Source organism: Piliocolobus tephrosceles, chromosome 9 (genome assembly GCF_002776525.5).
Source record: "Piliocolobus tephrosceles isolate RC106 chromosome 9, ASM277652v3, whole genome shotgun sequence".
NCBI lineage: Eukaryota > Metazoa > Chordata > Mammalia > Primates > Cercopithecidae > Piliocolobus > Piliocolobus tephrosceles.
This window is the reverse complement of record NC_045442.1, coordinates 101,680,068-101,702,495: the sequence shown is the minus strand read 5'-3', so window position 1 is coordinate 101,702,495 and position 22,428 is coordinate 101,680,068. Positions and strand designations below refer to the sequence as shown.

Genomic DNA, 22,428 nt, shown 5'->3' with positions numbered 1-22,428 from the left:
AATATTTCTATAGCCCTTTGGGTGAGAAGATCTTTTAGCAGAATAATTCAGTTTTCAAACTCACGTTCACCTTCCTTAATGAGAGATAGAAAACCATTCTGAGAGACAGGGATTCACACTGTGCCTCTCACCAAAAGATACATTTTGAACCAGCTGTGGGAAGCCTGCTTGTCACAAAGTTAACAACCTTCAGTTGGTACAGGCAGCCCAGCATGTTCACAGCCCGTGGAAACCCATGCCTGAGACATCGTTTGAAGAAGAAAGCCGAAAGTGCAATTGTCAGACCTTAATGTATCATAAAATGTCTTGGCCGGGCGCGGTGGCTCAAGCCTGTAATCCCAGCACTTTGGGAGGCCGAGACGGGCGGATCACGAAGTCAGGAGATCGAGACCATCCTGGCTAACACGGTGAAACCCCGTCTCTACTAAAAAAATACAAAAACTAGCCGGGCGAGGTAGCGGGCGCCTGTAGTCCCAGCTACTCCGGGTGGCTGAGGCAGGAGATGGCGTGAACCCGGGAGGCGGAGCTTGCAGTGAGCTGAGATCCGGCCACTGCACTCCAGCCTGGGGGACAGAGCAACACTCCGTCTCAAAAAAAAAAAAAAAAAAAGAAAAAAAAAAAAAAAAAGGAAGACAGGCTGGGCACGGTGGCTTACACCTGTAATCCCAGCAGTTTGGGAGGCTGAGGTGGGCAGATCACTTGAGATCAGGAGATCGAGACCAGCCTGGACAACATGGCAAAGCCCCATTTCTACTAAAAATACAAACAATTAGCTGGGCATGGTGGCATGTGCTTGTAATCCCAGCTACTCAGGAAGTTGAGGCAGGAGAATCGCTTGAACTCGGGAGGCAGAGGTTGCAGTGAGCCAAGATCACACCACTACACTCCAGCCTGCACGGGAAAGTGAGACTCCATCTCAAAAAAATAAGGAAGACAGAATAGAGTTGGCAATTTTTAATTTTTTTTTTGAGTCGGAGTCTCGCTCTGTCGCCCAGGCTGGAGTGCAGTGGTGAGATCTTGGCTCCAGGGTTCACGCCATTGTCCTGCCTCAGCCTTGCGAGTAGCTGGGACTACAGGCGCCCACCACCACGCCCGGCTAATTTTTTTGTGTTTTCGGTGGAGACGGGGTTTCACCGTGTTAGCCAGGATGGTCTTGATCTCCTGACCTCATGATCCACCTGCCTCGGCCCCCCAAAGTGCTGGGATTACAGGCGTGAGTCACCGCCCGGCCAATTTTTTTTTTCTTTGGAGACAGTCTTGCTCTCTCACGCAGGCTGCAGTGCAGTGGCACAATCATAGCTCACTGCAGCCTCAAACTCCTGGGCCGAAGTGATCCTTCAGCCTCAGCCTCCCAAGTAGCTAGGACTACAAACACATGCCACTATGCCTGGCTAGTTTTTTAAGAAACATTTTTATAGAGATGGGGTCTCACTGTGGTTGGCCAGGCTGGTTTTAAACTCCTGGCTTCATACAATCCTCCCACTTCGGCCTCCCAAATTGTTGGGGTTATAGGTCTGAGGCATCTTGCCAGGACTAACTTAATTTTTATTAAAGAAAGAAAGGAACAAAACCTATTATCTGCTGTTATTATCATTTTATGAAATAAGGTACACTTTGATTCCAAGCAAATAGTAAGGGCATGATTGGAAGGTAAAATCTCCTGGGCCAGGGGACGGAGAGGACCTGGGGCTGCAGAATGATCACACAGGGCAGGGAGGTGCAAGCGTCAGCCTCCCAGTGAGAACTCGATCAGCAGAGCAGAGCGGAGCAGAGGAAGACAGCATCTAAAGGATGCAGAAGGAGATGATTAGCTATTATTAAGGTAAAGATGCTAACGTTTCTGACATCTTAGGTTGCTGAGATTTAATAATAAAGTGTAAAAGATTTACTCTGCATTAGAAAAAAATGGCGTTCATTTCAATGATGCCAATAACATCCCGGTGTGGAGGGAGGCGTGAGCCATTTTATGTTTTTGAAATTGCTGTTTGGTAACTCATTTTATTTAAACTTCACCACGTGAGGTTGCCGCAATGCATTTGATCATCACCTTTATATCTGAAACGGAAGCTGCTGCTGGATTCCTGCTGACTCAGCAAAAATCCAAAACCATTGTCAATAGAGTCCATTAGGAAATCAGTCCCAACCTGAACCTCCTAGGCAACACTTGAGCAAGGGAAGCCAGATTTAAAAATCAGAATCATGGCCGGGTGCAGTGGCTCCTGCCTGTAATCCCAGCACTTTGGGAGGCTAAGGTGGACAGATCACAAGGTCAAGAGATCAAGACCATCCTGGCCAACATGATGAAACCCTGTCTCTTCTAAAAATACAAAAATTTGCTGGGTGTGGTGGCACGTGCCTGTAGTCCCAGCTACCCGGGAGCCTGAGGCAGGAGAGTCGCTTTAACCTGGGACACAGAGGTTGCAGTGAGCCAAGATGGTGCCACTGTATTCTAGCCTGGTCAACAGAGTGAGACTTCATCTCAAAAAAAAAAAAAAAAAAAAAAAAATCGGAATTACTACAAACCTTCTTAAAGTGTCTAAAGGACCTTTCAGCCATACCTCAAACCAAGTAAACTTGGGTTTCAAAGGAAATATTCCAGAAGAAAAAGTGGGCCTGCTGCAAGTTAATTCTGGAGATAATACAATGCCTAAAACAGACATGAAACAGCCATGCAAAAGGATTGGATCATCCTCAGAGCCTGTCTGAAACCTCTAGAATGCCAGTCCCCAACCTTTTCTGCATCATGGACTGGGGTGAGGGGCTGGTTTTGGGATGAAGCTGTTCCAGCTCAGATCCTCAGGCATTAGATTCTCATAAGGAGCACTCAACCTAGATCCCTGGCATGTGCAGTTCACAGTAGGCTCCGTGCTTCTATGAGAATCTAACTAATGCTGCCACTGATCTGACAGGAGGCAGAGCTCAGGAGGCAATGCTCACTTGCCTCCTGCTGTGCAGCCTGGTTTCTAACAGGCCATGGACCGCTACTGGTACCGGAGGTTGGAGACCTTTGCTATAGAAAGCAGAGCCTGAGGCAGGGTTAAGAAAGTGTTGACACTTTTTTAGAGGTGCAAACGGAAATGTTTCAAGGGGGGATGAAAGGGAAGTGAGACAGGAAACGTACAGTATAAAGAGATATGATGCATGGTGGAGCTGGCTTCACAACACGCCCAGGACACAGAGGTGGCTCAGGAGCCATTTCGCGGGGCACAGGGGACTCCAGGGGAAGCGCTCTGCAGAGGAGCCACGTCTTCAAGGGGTCCATGGAAGAGAGGCAGGGGAGGGCTGGCTCCCTTCTATCCCCTCCCTCCTATTGGAAGATTTTACCCACCAGGGAGCTTACTTCCCCAGTTTTCCCATGTGTTGGTGGCTACTCAAGAAGTCAGATTCCAGGCCCTGTGTTGTGGTGTTTTGTCTAAGTCTAAAAGTGAGTAGAGGTACTTGGGGGAGGGAGAGAGAGAGAGAGAGAGAGAACTGAGCAAATCTCAAGAAGTTTATGTCCCAAACAATCATTAACTATCATTTCCTTGTTATTACTAAACCACTTTCTAAGCTGCAAGATTTTGTGCTATTGGTTTGTGCAGTGCCAGTCAAGACATCAGGTAGCATGATGATAATTTCCAGTGCCCAAAAATACTTAGTGAAGGAATCGGTCAGCAAGACAACATAGCAATGTTTACACCTCCATCACAGATACAGTTAAATTTTAGTAAGAGCCACAAGTGACTGTTTTAAGTCGAGAATTTTGCCAAAGATTGAAGATACTGAAAATTACTTAGATTTACAGATCCATAAGAATTAAGCTTTTTTGGATTCAAGCTTAAATATGAATCATCAGTGACATTTACATGGTCTTAGTTTTTGGGTCTCTCCAGAAGCTGACTGTAATACAAGGATTTGAGTGCAAGTAGCTTATTTACAAAGTGAATAAGAAACCAGTGGAGAATAAGGAATGAGAGAAGGCAGGAAAGGGTATGTTATTGGGCAAATTATCACTGTGGATATCTGGACATAACACTGCTGGGGCTCTGGGAGCAATGTAAGACACACTCCTCAGATTAATTGCACCCAAGGGGCAAGGGAGCTGAGGTATTTATACCCCCATTCCTAACAGTGGTTGGGTGAGAGCTGGCACCAGGGAGTGTTAAGTCTCCAGAACTTCCAGCCTGCTTTGTAGAAGGATAGAGAGGGCTCCAGCTGTCAGAGAAGCCCTCAGGCAAAGTGATGCAGATGCTTCCAACTGGAAGTCAAGCCTATGCACTAGAAGGGAGGTGTGGGCAGAACACAGAAAAAGTGGACTACATGTATGTCTTCTGCTACCCTGTCTACTCTCAGAATGAGGCGACTCAGTGGAATTCTTCAAATATGATGATAGTGTGAAATTTTTTAAAAATGTTTGATATTGCTAACTCAGTATTCCTTTTGACTTGTAGTAAGTGGATGCTTTATTTTACATCGCTTTGGATGCATTCTAATATGACCTATCATGTAGAATACTTTCTTCTTTGCAAAATGAAACTTAAAAAATAGATTATTGGCCAGGCACAGTGGCTCACCCTTGTAATCCCAGCACTTTGGGAGCCCGAGATGGCTGAATCACTTGAGGTCAGGAGTTCAAGACCAGTCTGGCCAACATGGTAAAACCCCGTCTCTACTAAAAATACAAAAATTAACTGAGCATGGTGTTGGGCACCTATAATCCCAGCTACTCAGGAGGCTGAGGCAGGAGAATCGCTTGAACCTGGGGGGCAGAGGTTGCAGTGAGCCGAGATAGTGTCACTGTACTCTAGCCTGGGTAACAGACAGAGCAAGATTCCATCTCAAAAAAAAAAAAAAAAAAAAAGAAAGAAAAGTAGATTAGTGTGTAGGTAGCTAAAATCAGGAAGCTTTGCTCTGGGGAAATTTGTGCACATTCTTTTTCTTTTTTTTCCCTTTTGTTCTGCCACAGAAACACTCCTATAAAAAAACTTAAATACTTTCAGGAGTTAAGAAAATCTTGCCAGTTATCTGAATTGTGGAGGTGGGAGATTATTTAATCAAGCTGACTGCACTTAACTAGGAAGGGTTAGCCGGGCGTGGTGGTGCGTGCCTGTATTCCCAGCTACTCGGAGGCCGAGGCAGGAGAATGGTGTGAACCCGGGGGGTGGAGCTTGCAGTGAGCCAAGATGGTGCCACTGCACTCCAGCCTGGGCAACAAAGCAAGACTCCGTCTCAAAAAAAAAAAAAAAAAAAAAAAACTAGGAAGGGAAACAAACTTAACAGAACATCAAAAATAGACACAGCAACAGAGGATTCCCAGTTTCAATGTCAGCAGACGTCACCCCAAATATTCAAGACATGCCTGTCAAAGGCAAATGGAAACTCTTAGCCACTCTACATTAGCATAGGATGGTGGAACAGGTATTAATAAAGCATTAATGCCATCTGGGCACCATGGCTTATGCTTGTAATCCCAGAGCTTTGGGAGGCTGAGGTGGGAGGACTGCTTGAGGCTAGGAGTTTCAGACCAGCTCCTGGGCAACATAGTGAGATCCCATCTCTATTTTAAAAAAATTTAAAAATAGCTGGGTGTGATTGTGCATGTCTGTAGTTCCAGCTACTTAGGAGGCTAAGGTGGGAGGATTGCTTGAGTCCAGGAGTTAGAGGCTGCAGTGAGTCGTGATTGCACTACTGCACTCCAGCCTGGGCGAAAGAGCGAGACCCTGTCTCAAAAAAAAGGTATAAGTGCTCCTTATTTATGTTCATGTTTTAATTGCAAGTACAGTAAGCAGTTATGTTTTTCTCAAATGAAACAATGAAATAATATAGAGACCAAAAGTAGCGTCTTTGGTGCAGAAGCCAGTGCTCAGTGGACTCTCCCACAGAATGCTGCAGTTTTGTTGCTTACACAGCTCTTGTGGGAGTTGTCACACTGGGATTGGGCTAAACCTTTCCATCATGACACTCTAATGAGTGTCTGCAATGGAGCTGACTCCTTCTTTATTAAAACATGTATTTATTGATTTACTTATTTATGTATTTACGCATTTATTCAGAGATAGGCTCTTGCTCTGTAGCCCAGGCTGGAGTGCAGTAGTGCAATCATGGGTCACTGCAGCCTCAAACTCCTGGGTGCAAGTAATCCTCCCAGGTGGCTCTCAGGTAGCTAGGACTACAGGTGCACACCACCATACCCACCTAATTTTCTAATTTTTAGTAGATATGGGATCTCACTATGTTACCCAGGCTGGTCTAGAACTCCTGGCCTCAAGAAATACTCCTGCCCCATTCTCCTAAAGTGCTGGGATTATAGGCAGGACTCACTCTACCTGGCCAGATTTGACTTCTGTTTTTAATGTATCATGCTGCGGTCTCACATGTAGAATCCATATTCCCTGAATATGAGCTTTTCCTGCCTACTTCTTCCTTACTGGCTGGAACTTGTCTGTGACAAGTGTCACCTCTTTCTGTTCTTCTTCCTTCATTTCTAGTTTTTCTTTTCATTCTTCAGTGTTCTTTGTTGGTCTCTATTTATTGCTTCGCTACTATTTCATAAGCATTTCCTCTACTGTTCTTCAAAGTCTTACACTTCATTTAGTCATGTTAACTTTTTTTTAAAAAAATTTTTAAACCTTTAAGCCAACAACTACTGGAAAAATGTGTAAAAGTCACCAATGGAGTAAATAAGTGCTCAGAAACAAGTAAAAGTCTTATAAACACTTTCATGAGCCGCCTTATGTTGAAAATAGGTGTTGTAGAAATTTTAAACTTAATTTTAAGAGATGAAATAAACAAATACCTTGCGATATATGCAATTCCTCTACAGAATTATTACCCACATGTCAGTAGTTTGTAAATTAGCAGCCACGAAGGTCCCTGGGTACTTGCATATTCATTGGTGAGGGTGATCACATGACCTCTTGGCTAAGCCTCAGTATATTTTTACATCTATAAAATAGAAATATTAATAGTACCTCCCTCATAAGTGTGTTGTGGGGATTAAATAAAACTCTTAGCACTGTGATCAGTCAATGTACTCAATCAGCTAACTATTATTGCGTACGATATTTTATTCTTGTTTGGAATAAAATTTTTCTTTCTTTTTCTTTTCTCTCTCTCTCTCTTTCTTTTCTCTTTCTTTCTTTCTTTCTTTCTTTCTTTCTTTCTTTCTTTCTTTCTTTCTTTCTTTCTCTCTCTCTCTCTCTTTTCTTTCTTTTCCCTCCCTCCCTTCCTTCCTTCCTCCCTCCCTCCCTCTCTCTCTCTTTCTTTCTTTCATTCGTTCGTTCTTTCTTTTTGAGAGAGGGTCTTACCCTTGCTCTGTTACCAGGCTGGAGTGCGGTGGCACAATCATGGCTCACTGTCGCTTTGAACTCCTGGACTCAAGCAATCCTACTCCCTTGGCCTCCTGAGTAGCTGGAACTTCAGGTATGCACACCACATTTGGCTAGTTTTAAAAACAAATTATCTAGAGACGAGGTATCAGCATGTTTCCCAGGCTGGTCTCAAACTCCTGGGCTCAAGTGAGCCTCTTACCTCACCTCCCAAAGTATTGGAGTTACAGTTGTAAGCCGAGAAAAATTGAAGAGATGTTTTTAAAAATGAGCTTTAAGTCACCATAAACCCTCTGCTCCAACTGCTCTGGAAAGTGCTGATGTCATGACAGATGTGCTCCTTCTGGTGATACTGAAGGAAGCCAGATAACTCAGGGCCTTTCTGAGGCTGTGCAATGATGATGTCCCACCAGCCACTCTTGCTGTTGAGCTGATTCTCTCTTCTCCCTTTGACCTCTAGAAATAAAAAGAAAAGATCAACATAGAGGCAGGAATGAGTTTCACTTCACAATCTCTATGTTTTATTTAGTTTTAAAGTTAAGATTTGCTTTATAGGCCAGGTGCAGTGGCTCACGCCTGTAATCCCAGCATTTTGGGAGGCCGAGGTAGGCGGATCCCTTGAGGTCAGGAGTTCGAGACCAGCCTGGCCAACATGGCGAAACCCCATCTCTAGTAAAAATACAAAAAATGAGCCAGGTGTGGTGGCAGGCGCCTATAATCCCAGCTACTCGGGAGGCTGAGGTGGGAGAATCGCTTGAACCCGGGAGGCAGAGGTTGCAGTGAGCCGAGGTCACACCATGCACTCCATCTTGGACAATAGAGCGAGACTGTCTCAAAAAAAGAAAAAAAATAAATAAAGAAAGAAAAGGATTTGCTTTACATAGGTAAGAGCAAGCCACTCTCCATTTGCTGCTTAGTCTTGTGGATTGGATAGTGTTCTCCCAAATTCACGTTCACCTGGAGCTTCAGAATGCGATCTTAGTAGAACATAAGGTGATTGCAGATGTAATTAGTTAAGGACTCTGAGATGCAATCATCCTGTATTTTAGAGTCATCCCTAAATCCAATGACTGGGATCCTTACAAGACAAGGAGAAGACACAGAGGTACGCAGAGGGAAGAAGGAGCTGTGAAGATGGAAGCAGAGATTGGAGTTATGCTGCCACACATCGAGGGACACCCAGGGCCATTAGAAGCTGGAATATGCAGGCAAATAACCTACTCTAGAGAATTCAGAGGGAGCAGGGTCCACTGACAGTTTGATTTTGTACTCTGGCCTCTAGAACTCTGAGAGAATAAATCTCTTTTGTTGTAAGCCACCCAGTTTGTAGTACTCTGTGATGGCAGCCCCGGGAAACTGATATAGACAGGAAAATACAACCTGTCTGCACTTCATGGAAAGGGGAGAACTGAGGAACACTCCTGCCCTCCTTCACTCTGTGTAGGTCTCCTCTGCTTTAACTTCCTGCATAGAACTCAGCACAATCATAATGAAACACGAATTCTTTTTCCTTTTGCTTGGTTTTTGTCTCTCCTCCTGCTAGAATGTAAGCTCCTTGAGGGCAGGGACTTTCTGTCCTGCTCACTGCTGCATTCTGCTGCCTAGAATGATGCTTGGCATATATATATAGTAGATGATCAGTAAATATTTTTTGAATTTATGAATAAATGAAAGAATGAAATAGGCAGGAGTTCTGGAGATTGTCTCAAATAACTTTTCTTGGAAGGGACAAAACTGAGAGGAAAGATGAGGGTATTCCAGGGAGAGGAACCAATAAAGGTGTGCAAAGGCCGAGAGTCACAAAGAGGAAAGCTCTTGGAATGATGGCAGATGGTGGCATTGGCTGCCTGGGGTGGGAAGGAAGAATGTGAATCTGGAATGATGCATTTGGGCCTGAGTGTGAGAGGCCTTGTGTATTGGTAAAGAATTGGGTGGGCGCAGTGGCTCATGCCTAATCCCAGCACTTTAGGAGGCCGAGGTGGGCGGATCACAAGGTTAAGAGATTGAGACCATCCTGGCCAACATGGTGAAATCCCGCCTCTACTAAAAATACACAAATTAGCTGGGCGTGGTGGTACGTGCCTGTAGTCCTAGCTACTCGGGAAGTTGAGGCAGGAGAATTGCTTGAACCTGGGAGGCAGAGCTTGCAGTGAGCCGAGATGGCGCCACTGCACTCCAGCCTGGTGGCAGAACAAGATTCCGTCTCAAAAAAAAAAAAAAAAAAAAAAGAATTTGGTTGGATCCTGAGGCAGTGGAAAGCCAATGGGTTTATTCAAAGCAAAAGAATTTTACAAAATGTTAAAGGAATTGCTTTGGAAACAGTGGCAGTGATTGACTCAAGAAGTGAGAGGTGCGTCTGAAAGTGTACGTGAGAGAAGGGCCTGAGGGAAAGTTGCTTCCCTCTGAAATACTGGACAGCATTGGTGAAGAATTCGGTAGGGGTAGAGAGAGTAGAAAGCCACAGGCACAGCTCAGTATGGATCTCTGGTCTCTTACATGACGCTGAGCCCCTGGTGCTGGAAAATATAAGAAATGGAGCAAGTTGGAGGTGGAAAGCCTAAGTTTGGGGATCCCACAGAACATTCTAATGGATGGAGATGCCCAGTATTGGTTGGACAGAAAGGTCTGCTGCTCAGGAGAGAGGTAAAAGCCAAGGACACATCACTGGGAGACATCAGTGAACATGAAGGCGGGAGGGCGGATGAGGCCACCCAGGTTAAACATAGATAGAAAGAGGTCCACGGACAGAACTCTTGGGAAGAGGAAGTGAAAGTGAAGGCTTCAGTTATGAGCACGCTGCATTCCGTTGCATAATAAAAAGCACGTTTAAAATGCTTATGATTCTTTAGAGAAGTGCTGTCTTTTGGTATTAAGTGTTAATATTTATAATGACTATTCTATTAGTCTCTTAAAAAGTTAATGCAGGCCAGGTGCAGTGGCTCACGCCTGTCATCCCAGCGCTTTGGGAGGCCAAAGCGGGTGGATCATCTGAGGTCAGGAGTTCGATACCAGCATGGCCATCATGGAGAAAACTCATCTGTACTAAAAATATAAAAAATTAGCCAGGTGTGGTGGCGGTCACCTGTAATCCCAGCTATTTGGGAGGCTGAGGGAGGAGAATCACTTGAACCTGGGAGGCGGAGGTTACACTAAGCCAAGATTGCGCCACTGCACTCCAGCCAGGGAGACAAGAGCAAAACTCAGTCTAAAAAAAAAAAAAAAAAAGCTTATGCAAAATGCAAAATAAACTAATATGACTAATTGTGGACAATATAGAATGAAAAATAGATCATGAGAACAAGGAGAAACATTAGCCTTAATCATCTGAACTCAACACAGGAAACATGAGTAGCAGGCACTAAATTGGACCTAGAAAACAAACAGGGTTTCCTGTTAATGGAAGAGAGTAACAAAAAGAACTTCTCAATGTTTGAAAAATATCCTTTCTCCCAGATGACAACCAGGGTATGGTCCCAGGGCTGTTCGGTTCTTTCCTGATAGGAAAAAAAGTATTCTTCCCTTTTTCTGCAAATCTACCCTGGTCCCTTTGTGGTTCCACAATCATTTGTCACTTGTTAATAAGCTCTTTTTAAATGTTTCATCTGGAGGAAGCAAGTGAGTTAGTCCTCTTGCTGTCTGACATAGGGATTCGCGATTCCATCGTAGAATTCTTCCAAGAGAAGGATTTCACAAACAGAGGAGAAAGAAGGTCATGTGTCTATCCATCCACTCCCTCACCTCTCTGTGCTGTGTTACACACTTGCAGTTCCTTTTTCATGCTACCTACTCATGTTTTAATGCTGAGTTCAGGAGTTCAGGTCACTCTGTGGCCGTGACGCAGCCCTCACTCTATCCACCATTTAAATACCCAGAGGCAGGGTGGGACATCTCCTCCGAGGTCCTAGTTTCTCTCTCTCTCTTTCTCTTTCTTTCTTTCTTTCTTTCTTTCTTTCTTTCTTTCTTTGCTTCCTTCCTTCCTCTTTCTTTCTTTTCTTTCTCTCTCTTTCTTTTCTTTCTTTCTCTTTTCTTTCTCCCTTCTCCTCCCTTCCATTACCTTCCCTTCCTCCCTCTCTCTCTTCCTCCCTCCCTCCATCTCTTTCTCTTTCTCTCAATTTCTCTCCTTCTCTCTTTCTGTCTTACAGGGTCTTACTCTGTCACCCAGGCTGGAGTGCAGTGGCGCAATCTCTGCCTGCAACCTCCACTGGGTTGATTCTCCTGCCTCAGCCTCCTGCCTCAAGTGATTCTCCTGCCTCAGCCTCCTGAGTAGCTGGGATTACAGCTATGAGCCACCACACCTGGCTAATTTTTGTACTCTTAGTGGAGGTGGAGTTTCACCATGTTGACCACAAGTGATACGCCTGCTTCAGTTTCCCGAAGTGCTGGGATTACAGGTGTGAGCCACTGCACCAGCTGAGATTCTATTCATTTTCTCTACCTGTGTCTATCCCTGGAACTTAATTCATTTCACAACTCTTTGTTTATCTGCATTTCTCTACTACCAGACACAAGCGAGTTCCTTGGGACAGCAATGAGTGTTTGTCATATTTGCAGAACCAGTACCTAACATCCACTTCCAGAACTCAAAAACAGAAATGCTAGGCTAGCCAGGAACAGTGGCTCACATAGGTCATCCCAGCACTTTGGGAGGCCTAAGAAGGAAGATGGCTTAAGCCCAGGAGTTTGAAACCAGCCTGGGCAACATGGCGAGACTCTGCACAAAAACTAAGAAATGAGCTGGGCATGGTGGCAGGCGCCTGTAGTCCCAGATACTTGGGAGTCTGAGGCAGGAGCGTCACTTGAACCCAGGAGTTTGAGGCTGCAGTGAACTATTATTAACGGTGGAGGGAGTTCAGGTTCTTGGCGTCTTCAACAAAGAATTGGACAAAATGCACAAACAAAGCAAGGAAGGAATGAAGTGTTTTATTGAAAATGAAAGCACACTCCATTGTGGGAGCAGGCCTGCGCATAGGGGCTCAGGGGCCCCTTTACAGAATTTTTGGAGTTTAAATACCCCTCAGAGGACTCCATTGGTTACTCTGGGTATGCACTATGTAAAATGGAGAGGATGAAGTAAAGTTACAGAGTCATTTATGGCATACGCCCTAGGAGAGGATATTTCCTGTTATAGCTGAAGTGTGAATCGGCATTAGGCTCCCTGCCTTCAGACCCTATTTTCCTGCCTCACTATGATTGCAGCACTAAGCTCTAGCCTGGGTGACAGAATGAGACACTGTCTTTAAAAAAAAAAAAAATGAAGGCCAGGAGCGGTGGCTCTGCCTGTAAGCCCGGCACTTTGGGAGGCGGAGGCGGGCGGATCACGAGGTCAGGAGATCCAGACCATCCTGGCTAACACGGTGAAACCCCGTCTCTACTAAAAACACAAAAAACTAGCCGGGCGAGGTGGCAGAGGCCTGTAGTCCCAGCTACTCGCGGGAGGCTGAGGCAGGAGAATGGCGTGAACCCGGGGGGCGGAGCTTGCAGTGAGCCGAGATGGCGCCACTGCACTCCAGCCTGGGCGACAGAGCAAAAGTTTGTCTCAAAAAAAAAAAAAAAAAAAAAAAAAAAAAATTAAAAAAATAGTGCTGACCAAACTGCACAACCGCAGGCCCAGGGACTCCGCCCTGCACATGGTTGTGGCGGGGGGTGGGGGGTGGGGGATGGAGGGGGAGGTGCTGGTGTTGGCCCTGGCCCGGGCCTGACTCGGCTCTTTGTATCCGGGTCCTTTTGCCACCCACCCGCACTGCCTCTCTCAAATCTGATGGTCTAAGGACAAAAGCAAGGAGAATCCAGGAGTTGACGAAACTGAGACATGTCCCCCAGACAGAGGAGGCAAGAGAACGAAGAGGAAGTGGCAGGCAGTCACTAACCTGTGGCAAAGAAGCATCGCCCTGAAAAAGAGGGAGCGGCAATTCGAACCTGTCTGGGGCGGTCACACAACTCCGCCTTCTGCCGCACAAGAGGCTCTGGATCTTCCCTGTATTTGGAGAGCTGGGGATTAGGGCAGAGGGGATGGGCTTCTCCATGTGTTTGCAGGTCGGATGCATTACAGTGATTACAGACAAATTCAGTCAATGAGCGAGGTGCATCCTTGCAGTTATTTAGTTAGAGAATCAGTGTGTGACAATCTTTTCTACAGCAAGACACTGTTTTCCTGTAGGATATTCATATTTATAAAGGGTATTTCTATCCATTATTTTATTGATCCTATTGGGATATAAAATGGTTATTAATTTAATAGCCATTTTCCATAATAAAAAAATTATGGAAATTTTCAAACAGACACAAAAATAGACAGCATACTAGACTAGACCTCCCAAACCTAGCATCCTCCTTCAATAGTTATCAATATTTTGCCAAGCCTGTTTCATTTATCCTGTCTCTTCCTCCTTTTTATTTTTTGCTAGGATATTCTAAAGCAAGCCTTAGATAATATATGGTTTCCACAATGCTATTATAATCTCCAGCAGCATCATAATTCATTTCATTATATCATTTAATAAATAGTTGATTGTAGAAAAGGTAACATTACCCTATTTTTGTTAACCCAGAAGAAAACAAAAGCGATTTGCTCAAGGTCACATGGCTTAAGGAAGCATACTGCCCTGGAGCTGGGCTCTTCTCACCACAGAGCCCAAGGTACTTTCCACTGTCACTTGGATGCTGGAGAAGCAGAAGAAATGGAGAGTAAAGTCAATGAGCCTTAGAGACAAGATCCAGTTGGGGTGCTTCTCAGCAGGTAACTGAGCCGCAATCCTTTGTTCTTTGTGAGACTTGTTTAGATCTTTTCCCAGAACCAACCCAAACAGCGTATTGTAGACAGAACATACAACTCGGGCTGCCCAGCCTCTCTGAAGCCATCTCATCCTGCATGCTAGGGCAACTTGAAACCCGCGGAGAGAAACAACCAGGGTAACAAGGCTAGTCAGGGAGGAAATGAATCCATGACCTCAGGGACTCTCATCTGTTCAATAATAGTGTGAAGTCTACTTCCTATGTCCCCTCACTTCCCAGAAGCCTGGCAAGGGCTGCCGGGGGAAGGGAAACTGTCTAGAAGAGGCGAAGTAAGATCCATGTGCTAGCAAACGTCCCCTGGATAGAAAGGAGATGAGGTAGCCAATCTGAACACCTCCCAGTTAACGTTTCAGTTGATGATCAGATCCCATCTCCTGGCCAGCATCCCCCGCCCTGCCTGGTGTGGTCCATCCCTGTCTACATGCTGGTTCTTTTTTGAACAAAACAGATGTTGGGGGCCGGGCATGGTGGTTCATGGCTGCAATCCCAGCACTTTGGGAGGCCAAGATGTGTGGATCATTCTAGGTCAGGAGTTCAAGACCAGCCTGGTTAACATGGTGGAACTCCATCTCTATTAAAAATACAAAAATTAGCTGGGTGTGATGGTGGGTGCCTGTAATCCCAGCTACTCAGGAGGCTGAGGCAGGAGAATCACTTGAAGCCAGGAGGCAGAGGTTGCAGGGCACGCCACTGCACTCCAGCCTGGACCCTGTCTCAAAAAAAAAAAAAAAAGACAGATGTTGGGAGTCTTCTCTCAGACAGCTGATGTCCATTAAAATCGCAAAAAATGGGGATGGCCACTACATCACACAGCAAAAGAGATGCAGAAAGCATCCAGGAGAAGGACAACAGGAGAGAAGGCACAGGATGGGGCAGAGAATAGGGCAGAGTAGTCAGAGACTGTGGGACTCCTCAGCAGTGAGAGTGTTTATTTTCATTATCCTGAGTCACCGGCTTCACAGTCTTGCCAGCTGCAAGGCTGTGTCATTCCTGATGTTGACATGCAGCCCGGAGGCAGGAAACTTCAGAATAGAGGAAAGGTGGCTTTTAAATAACAACCACCACCAACAATGATATGCTAACCCAGTCATGGGATCAAGACTCATTCATTGGCAGGTTCTCCAGGCAAAGGATGTTTATTTCAGAGTCCTAGAAGGCCAAACTTAGATTGATAGCGCAATTGGTTTAGTGTGAGATTGAGTAGTGCAGCTTTCATTTTTCGTTAGGAAAAAGTCTATTATACATTTGCCATCTTAAAAGGTTTAATGTTAGTGCTATTACTTTATAATACACATATATACTTACATATATCCTTTGGTATGTATCAAATATGTCAAAAATATTATGTGCTGCTGGGAAGTTAAAGTAGCTATACTTCTCCCTGTTCTTCCAAGTCCAGTTAAAAATCCTGGACACTACATATAAAACAAACATAAGAAAAACCTAAAAGGTGGTAGAAAGTAGACAGGGATTTCAGGACCCAAGGAATAACACAGTGATGAGCTCTCTGCGTTTTCTGTTGATCTCATATGTCCCTGACTTGGAGCTAAAGAACCTGGCAACCTGAAAATGCCAAAGGGCACAGATAAAAATAAGAAAATTAAAATAAACAGGTGGGTGCAATGGCTTATGCCTGTAATCCCAGCACTTTAGGAGGCTGAAGTGAGAGGATTGCTTGAGGCCAGGAGTTCAAGACTGGCCTGGGTAACATAGCAAGACTCCTGTCTCTATTTAAAAGAATAAAAATAAATAAATATTAATAAATAAACCAACAAAAGGCTACTATCAGTAGCCAAAGGACCAAGAAAGAGATAGAAGTCCTTTAGACAATAACTACTTTTTGTTCCAGTCAAACACTTCAGGAAAGACTATGTTCCTACTGCCACCCATGCCCATGCTAGCAAAGATCAAATGGGAGGCCTGAATTTCCACCCCACCCCCCACCTGGCAGCAATGAGGTGCCCCTTCCACACCCCACTGAGGAGTCATCAGAGGAGGCCTAATGGAAAATCAGGACTGTCACTTCTGCCCAGAGGTCACAAAGCTACCACCCTGTGGTATCAGTGGAGGTCACATGGAGAGGAGTAACGAGGGGCTCCTACACCCCCCAGCCAGGGAGGAATCAGTGGAGGGCCAGTGAGGATCCAGGACTCTCCCACCCATCAGGTAACAATGAGGACTTCCCCCACCTTGGATGTCAATGGAAGCTGAGTGGGAAGTGTGGACTTCTTCCACCTGTCAATAATGACATGGCATCCTCCCCTTTCTCCCACAGGATGTCAGAGGAAGTTGTCTAACACCGAGGGTTAAGTAAGATTCAGAGACTCATCACATGGTACTCCTGAAAATCCAAGTTTCAACAGAAAATCACTTGTCGTATCCAGAACCAGGAAGATAGCAAGTTGAATGAAAAAAAAAAAAAAAAAGACAATCAACAATCTATAAATGCAACACCAAGAAGAGAGAAATGTTAGGATGATCCGACAAAGACTGTAAAGCAGCCATCATAAAAGTGCTTCAATGGGCAGTTACAAACACACTTGAAGCAAGTGAACAAATAGAAAGTCCAGCAAAGAAATACAAAATCTCGGCAAAGAAATAAATAGAAGATATAAAGAAAAACCAAATGAAAAATGTTGCATGAAAAAATACAATAACTAAAATTTAAAGAAAAATCAATGGGTGAGTTCAATGGCAGCATGGAAGAGAAAAAGAAAACTATTGGTGAATTTGTAGACAGAGCAATAGAAACTATGCAATATGACCAAAAGAGAAAAAATTCACTGAAAAATATGAACAGAGTCATAGAGACCTGTGGGCCTACAGCAAAAGATCTAGCATCTGCGTCATATCAGGAGGGAAGGGCTAAAAATGTACTTGAAGAAATAATGACTGAAAATGTCCTGAATTTGGCAAGAGACATAAAGCGACAGATGTAAGATACTGCATGACTCCAAACAGGAAACATTCAAAGAAATGAGCAAGTCACATCATAGTTAAACTTCTGAAAATTGAAGACCATGGAAAACTCTTGAAAGCAATGAGAAAGAAACAACAGCTTACCTATAGGGGAAGACAACTGAATGATAGATTTTTCATAAGAAACCATCCAAGCCAGAAGAAAATGGCACATTTTTCAAATGTCGAAAGAAAACACTGGTCAACTCAGGATCCAACATCCAGCAAAAATATTCGGGAATAAAGGGGAAATCAAGACAAATCAGATGAAGGAAAGTCAAGAGAATTTGTTACAAGCAGAGGTACTTGAAAAGAATGGCTGAAGGAAATGCCCTAGAAAGAATCTTAGAGTGGGGGAAGGAACAAAGAACACAGTAAGCAAAAATATGAGTAATTATATAGCTTTTCCTTTTCCTCTTGAGTATTCTAAATTATGTTTGATGGTTGAAGCAAAAATTATAATTGGCTGATTTGGTAGGTAGAGGAAATATTTAAGACAGTTATACATGCCAGGTGCAGTGGCTCATGCCTATAATCCTATTGCTTTGAGAAGCCAATGCAGGAAAATCGCTTGAGGCCAAGAGTTAAAGAGCAGTCTGGGCAACATAGGAAGACTCCTGTCTCTAGGAAAAAAAAAAAAAAAAGGGTAGGGGTGGTGATGCACACTTATAGCCCTAGCTCCTTAGGAGCCTGAGGTGAGAGATTACTTGAGCCCAGGAGTTTGAGGGTACAGTGAGTTATGCTTGTGCCACTGCATTCCAGCCTGACAGCAAAACTGTGTCTCTGGAGAAAAACAAAACAAAACAAAACCAGACAATTGCAAAAAGAGAAGGTAAAAGGGGTGTCAAGGGAAGTTAAGATTCTACATTTCATTCAAACAGGTAAAATGATGACACCGGAAGACTGGCAATTTATTTTACCTAGATATAAATATATAGAGAACATAATACCTAGAGCAACCACTTAAAACCATCAAAAGAGATATACCCAAAACACCATACATAAATCAAAATCAAAATGGAATTCTAAAAAGTGTTGAAGGAACCCATAAGAAGAAAGAAAAAAGGAAATAGATAAATGAAAAACAGAGAACAAACAAAAAACAAAAAACAAGCTGGTAGACTTAACTTTAATTTGCCAATAATTATATTAAATGCCTATGGTCTAAATACAGCAATTAAAATACAGAAATTGGCAGAGCAAATCAAAAACCATGAACTAACTATATGCTTTTGATAAGAAACTTACTTCAATCATAAAGATATAGGCAGGTTTTATAAGATATAAAAAGACATATCATGCAAATATTATTCAAGAGAAAACAGGAGTGACTATATTCAGATTAAAAAGACTTCACAGCAAAGAAAATTATAATAAAAGGGTCAATCCACAAAGAAGACATAGCAATCCTTCATGTATACACACAAAACAACAGTGCTGCAAAATATATGATATAATGGATAGAAGTGAAATGAAGGTAGATAAATCCACAAGTATAGTTGGAGTCTTCAATACGCCTTCCTCAACAAGAAGCTCTTAACATATGAGCTTAGATTAGTGACTTGAGACATTTCCTCTTTTAAAAGTAAAATGTAGATCTAAACATTTCCCTCTCAGGAGTGCTTTAATTGTGTCCCACAAATTTTGAAGTGTTATACTCACTTTGGATATTGCTCTGTTTTTCCACAGGCAAATGGTGAAAGAAACTGTGGTACATCTATACCATGGAATATTATTCAGCAACAAAAGTACTGAACTCTTGACACTTGCAAAAACCTGGATGAATTTCCAGGGAATTATGTTGAGTGAAAAAGCCAATCTTGAAAGGTTTCATGTTTTATGATTCCATTTATACAATGTTCCTGAAAAGGACAAAATCATAGAGATGAAGAACAAATTAGTGGTTACCAGAGGCTAATGGGGGGTGGCAGTGGAAGAGAAGCGTGCATGGCTATCAAAGTACAACATGAAATTTTCATGTGGTGGTAAAAATGCTCTGTATCTCAATGGTACCAATGTCAATATGCCAGTTATGATATTGTACTATATCATATGATATTAGACTTTAGTTTTGCAAGATGTTTTTATCAGGGGAATCTGGCTACAGAGTATAGGGAATCTCGCTATCATTTCTTACAATTGCATGTGAATCTAAAATTATCTCAAAATAGCAAGTTTAATTTTTAAAAATATGTCATGCTCCTATAATGCCAGGTACTGGGAGGCTGAGGCAGGAGGATCACTGGAGCCCAGGAGTTCGAAACTGTAGTGTGATATGATCATGCCTGTGAATATCCACTGTACTTCAGCCTGGGCAACAAAGCAAGATCCTGTCTCTAAACATATATGTGATATATATTAATATATAAATATATATATATTTATGTTATATTTGCCAAAACAGATATATGTTTCCATCTAATATATCCTATTTACATTTATATTGGATGGATACATATGTATCCATATATGTTACATTTTCCAAAACAGATGTATTTACCCATCCAATATAAACACATATATATTTATATTTATGTTGGGTGGATATATATATCCATATATGTTATATTTTCCAAACAGATATATATATTCATCATATATATATAATCATATACGTATTTATATTGGATGGATATAAGCATATTGGATGATATATCTGTTTTGGAAAATATAACATATGAACATATATCAATTTAATATAAATATAAATAGATAAATAGATAGATAGATGGATCAAGGGGAAAATAAACCTCATGGGGTGCTGAGATCTGAGATCCAGGGATCCGTCCCTTTCTTCAGGCAGTCTTGTTAAGTGCCCAGGATAAAATATATGGATGCCAGATTTATCATTGATGAATTATTCTGGTAGAATCAAAGGTGTCCTGTAATAATCTAGTTGTTCTCAATCCTAGCTGCAATATTAGAATCACCAGAAGTAGGGGGAAAGGTTAAAGAATACTGACACCAAGGGCTTTATTCTCTCTTCCTCAATCAGAATATCAATTTATTTAGTCTGCTGTGAACCCAAGTGTCAGTATCTTTGAAGTCATTTTAAAAAGCAAATTTCAAAAATACACAGAAGTAAAGAGAAACATGTGATGAGCCCCCGTGCAGCTGCCCATCATTTAGCCTCAATCATTATCAACACTTCTCCAATCCAATCATTATGCTGATTACTCCCTCCAGCTTTTTTGGTGGTGGTTGTTAGAGTTTTAGGATTTTAAAGCAAATCCCAAACATGATTACAATTTTGACTCTAATACTTCAGTATGCATCTCTAACAGATAAGGACTACACCTATGTGTGCATGTGTGTATATGCATGCGTATAATGCTGTTATTACACGTAAAGAAATGAACAATAATTTCTTAATAATGTCTGATAACCCAACCACATGTTCAGATGTCCTTGACTGGCTCAAAAATGCCTTTTTACAATTGGATTATTTGACTGATTGAATTACAACCATGAATCAAACAAGATCCACACATTTTATTTGGATGAGAGCCCTCTAAAACTCTTTTAATCTGTGCCAGTCCCTCCTTGTATTTTTTCACATTCATTTGTGGAAGAAATCAGGTCATTTGTTTATAGAATATTCCATTTCTAAATTTGCCTTACTGCTTCCACGAGGATGTTTAACTTGTTCTTCAGCAGTGACATTTTAAAAGCTCCTCAAGTGACTCTAATATACACTCATGGTTGAGATTCATTATCCTAATCCTAATCCAAGCCCACAGGTTAAAGCTCAGGAAGCAGAGACTTGGAGAGATAGAGAGACTTCCTTTCCATCACATAGCTAGTTATCAATTGGATCCAGGTCTTCTAATTTACAATCCAGTGGTTTCTCCCACTGTGCTTTGCCTTTGGAAAATTACTGCAACCCCTTCATTCATTCATTGGTTCACTCACTCATTCATTCATTTTACACATATTTATTATGTGCCAGACTTTGGGATAAGCACTTGGGAAACAGTAGGGAAGAAGATAGATGTATCTCTGCTTGTTTAAATCATAATTTTCCAAAACAGATTTCTAGTTTCTTTCCCCACAAAATTGACCTAGACTTTTAGGCATGTTGAACCAAGTCATTGTTCAGAATGTAATGTTCTGGTTTCAAAATGTATTTTGTTAAATAAGATGGATTATTATTTAATACATTTTCTGTAAAGATCGTTCTTAGTCATGGTGATGATAAGCTCCATGATGATTAAAGATGCTTCCATTCTATATAACATACTAAGTAACAGGGTGATGAATTATGCTCCCAGGGAATTCCAGCAATTGTGGATATGGGAGCAATTTCAGACAGCCAAGAGAATCTTCCCTCAGCAGGAAGTGAGTGAGGGTCTCCTGGGATTCTCACAGGCATGGTCTTCTTTTAGGGCTGAGAGTCGGGAAACCTATTTAAACATTTCAAACCAGAAACCACAAAATAAGTGATACCTCCACCACTAGTAAAACTTCACAGTGACTTTCCAGAGCCCACAGGACAGAGTCTAACCCCTTGGTATGACAGACAAGGCCTTCCATGACCTGGTCTCTACCCTCCTTCCCCAGTCACTCTCCCAGGTGCATTTCTCACTCCAGCTGTACTGAACTGAACTCTTCTGAGGTTCCAAGCCCATCCATTTCACTCATCCTCCAGGCTCTTCTTCTCAGAATGGCTGGCAAACTCTTACTTCTTCACTAGTCAACTCAATCATGTTCTTCTTTATAAAACTATTCTTGATTTACTCAAGCAAAGTTGAGTCCTCTTCCTCTTGCCCCGATGGTGCCAGAATTTAATCTTGCTTGCTGTGCGTGTTACACTGCAGTGCAGTCACTGCTTAATGGTCTCTTCCTCCTACTAGATCAAGGAGCAGCTACCATGTTTCTAGCTGTGGTTGTCAAAATGTGTTCCCCAGACCATAGCTTTAGTATGGTGTGGGAACTTGCTGAAAGTTCTTTACCCATACCTCCTAAACTAGGGATTCTCGAGGTAGGGTCTAGCCTTCCAGGTGATTCTAATGCACATTCAGGTTTAAGAACCACTGGCTTAGTACGATGCCTGGCACTTAACAGGCGCTCCACTTAGAATGTGTCTATTGACCTGAACTAAACAAACTCATACTTCCTCCAGAGGAGTTAGGCAAGTCTGATGATATTATCTTGAGCTACCAATAAAGTCCAAGCCAAGGTACCTCAGGGTTCTTCTCAAAATACTATAAAGAGGTGCTTATCTGGACCAGCAGGCACTTCCCATGTTGTCCCTCCCCTCATATCTGACTTTGATCTCCTTTAATAACAACTGCACTCAAGGTTATAAAACTTCAGATTCCTCCTTTGGCTGTAAGGAGCTAGACATGACCAGTCCCTTCCATGTGAGATA

General features: G+C 42.8%; 1 long non-coding RNA gene across 1 annotated transcript; it reads right to left on the bottom strand.

The window, feature by feature from the left end:
• Nucleotides 1–1,579: 1,579 nt before the first annotated feature.
• LOC116418935 lies at nucleotides 1,580–7,613 on the bottom strand. The gene is made up of 2 exons (XR_004229146.1): nucleotides 7,287–7,613; nucleotides 1,580–1,784 (listed from the first exon to the last, which is right to left on the bottom strand). It is a non-coding gene; the product is annotated as an uncharacterized LOC116418935 (long non-coding RNA).
• Between the last annotated feature and the right edge of the window lie 14,815 nt (nucleotides 7,614–22,428).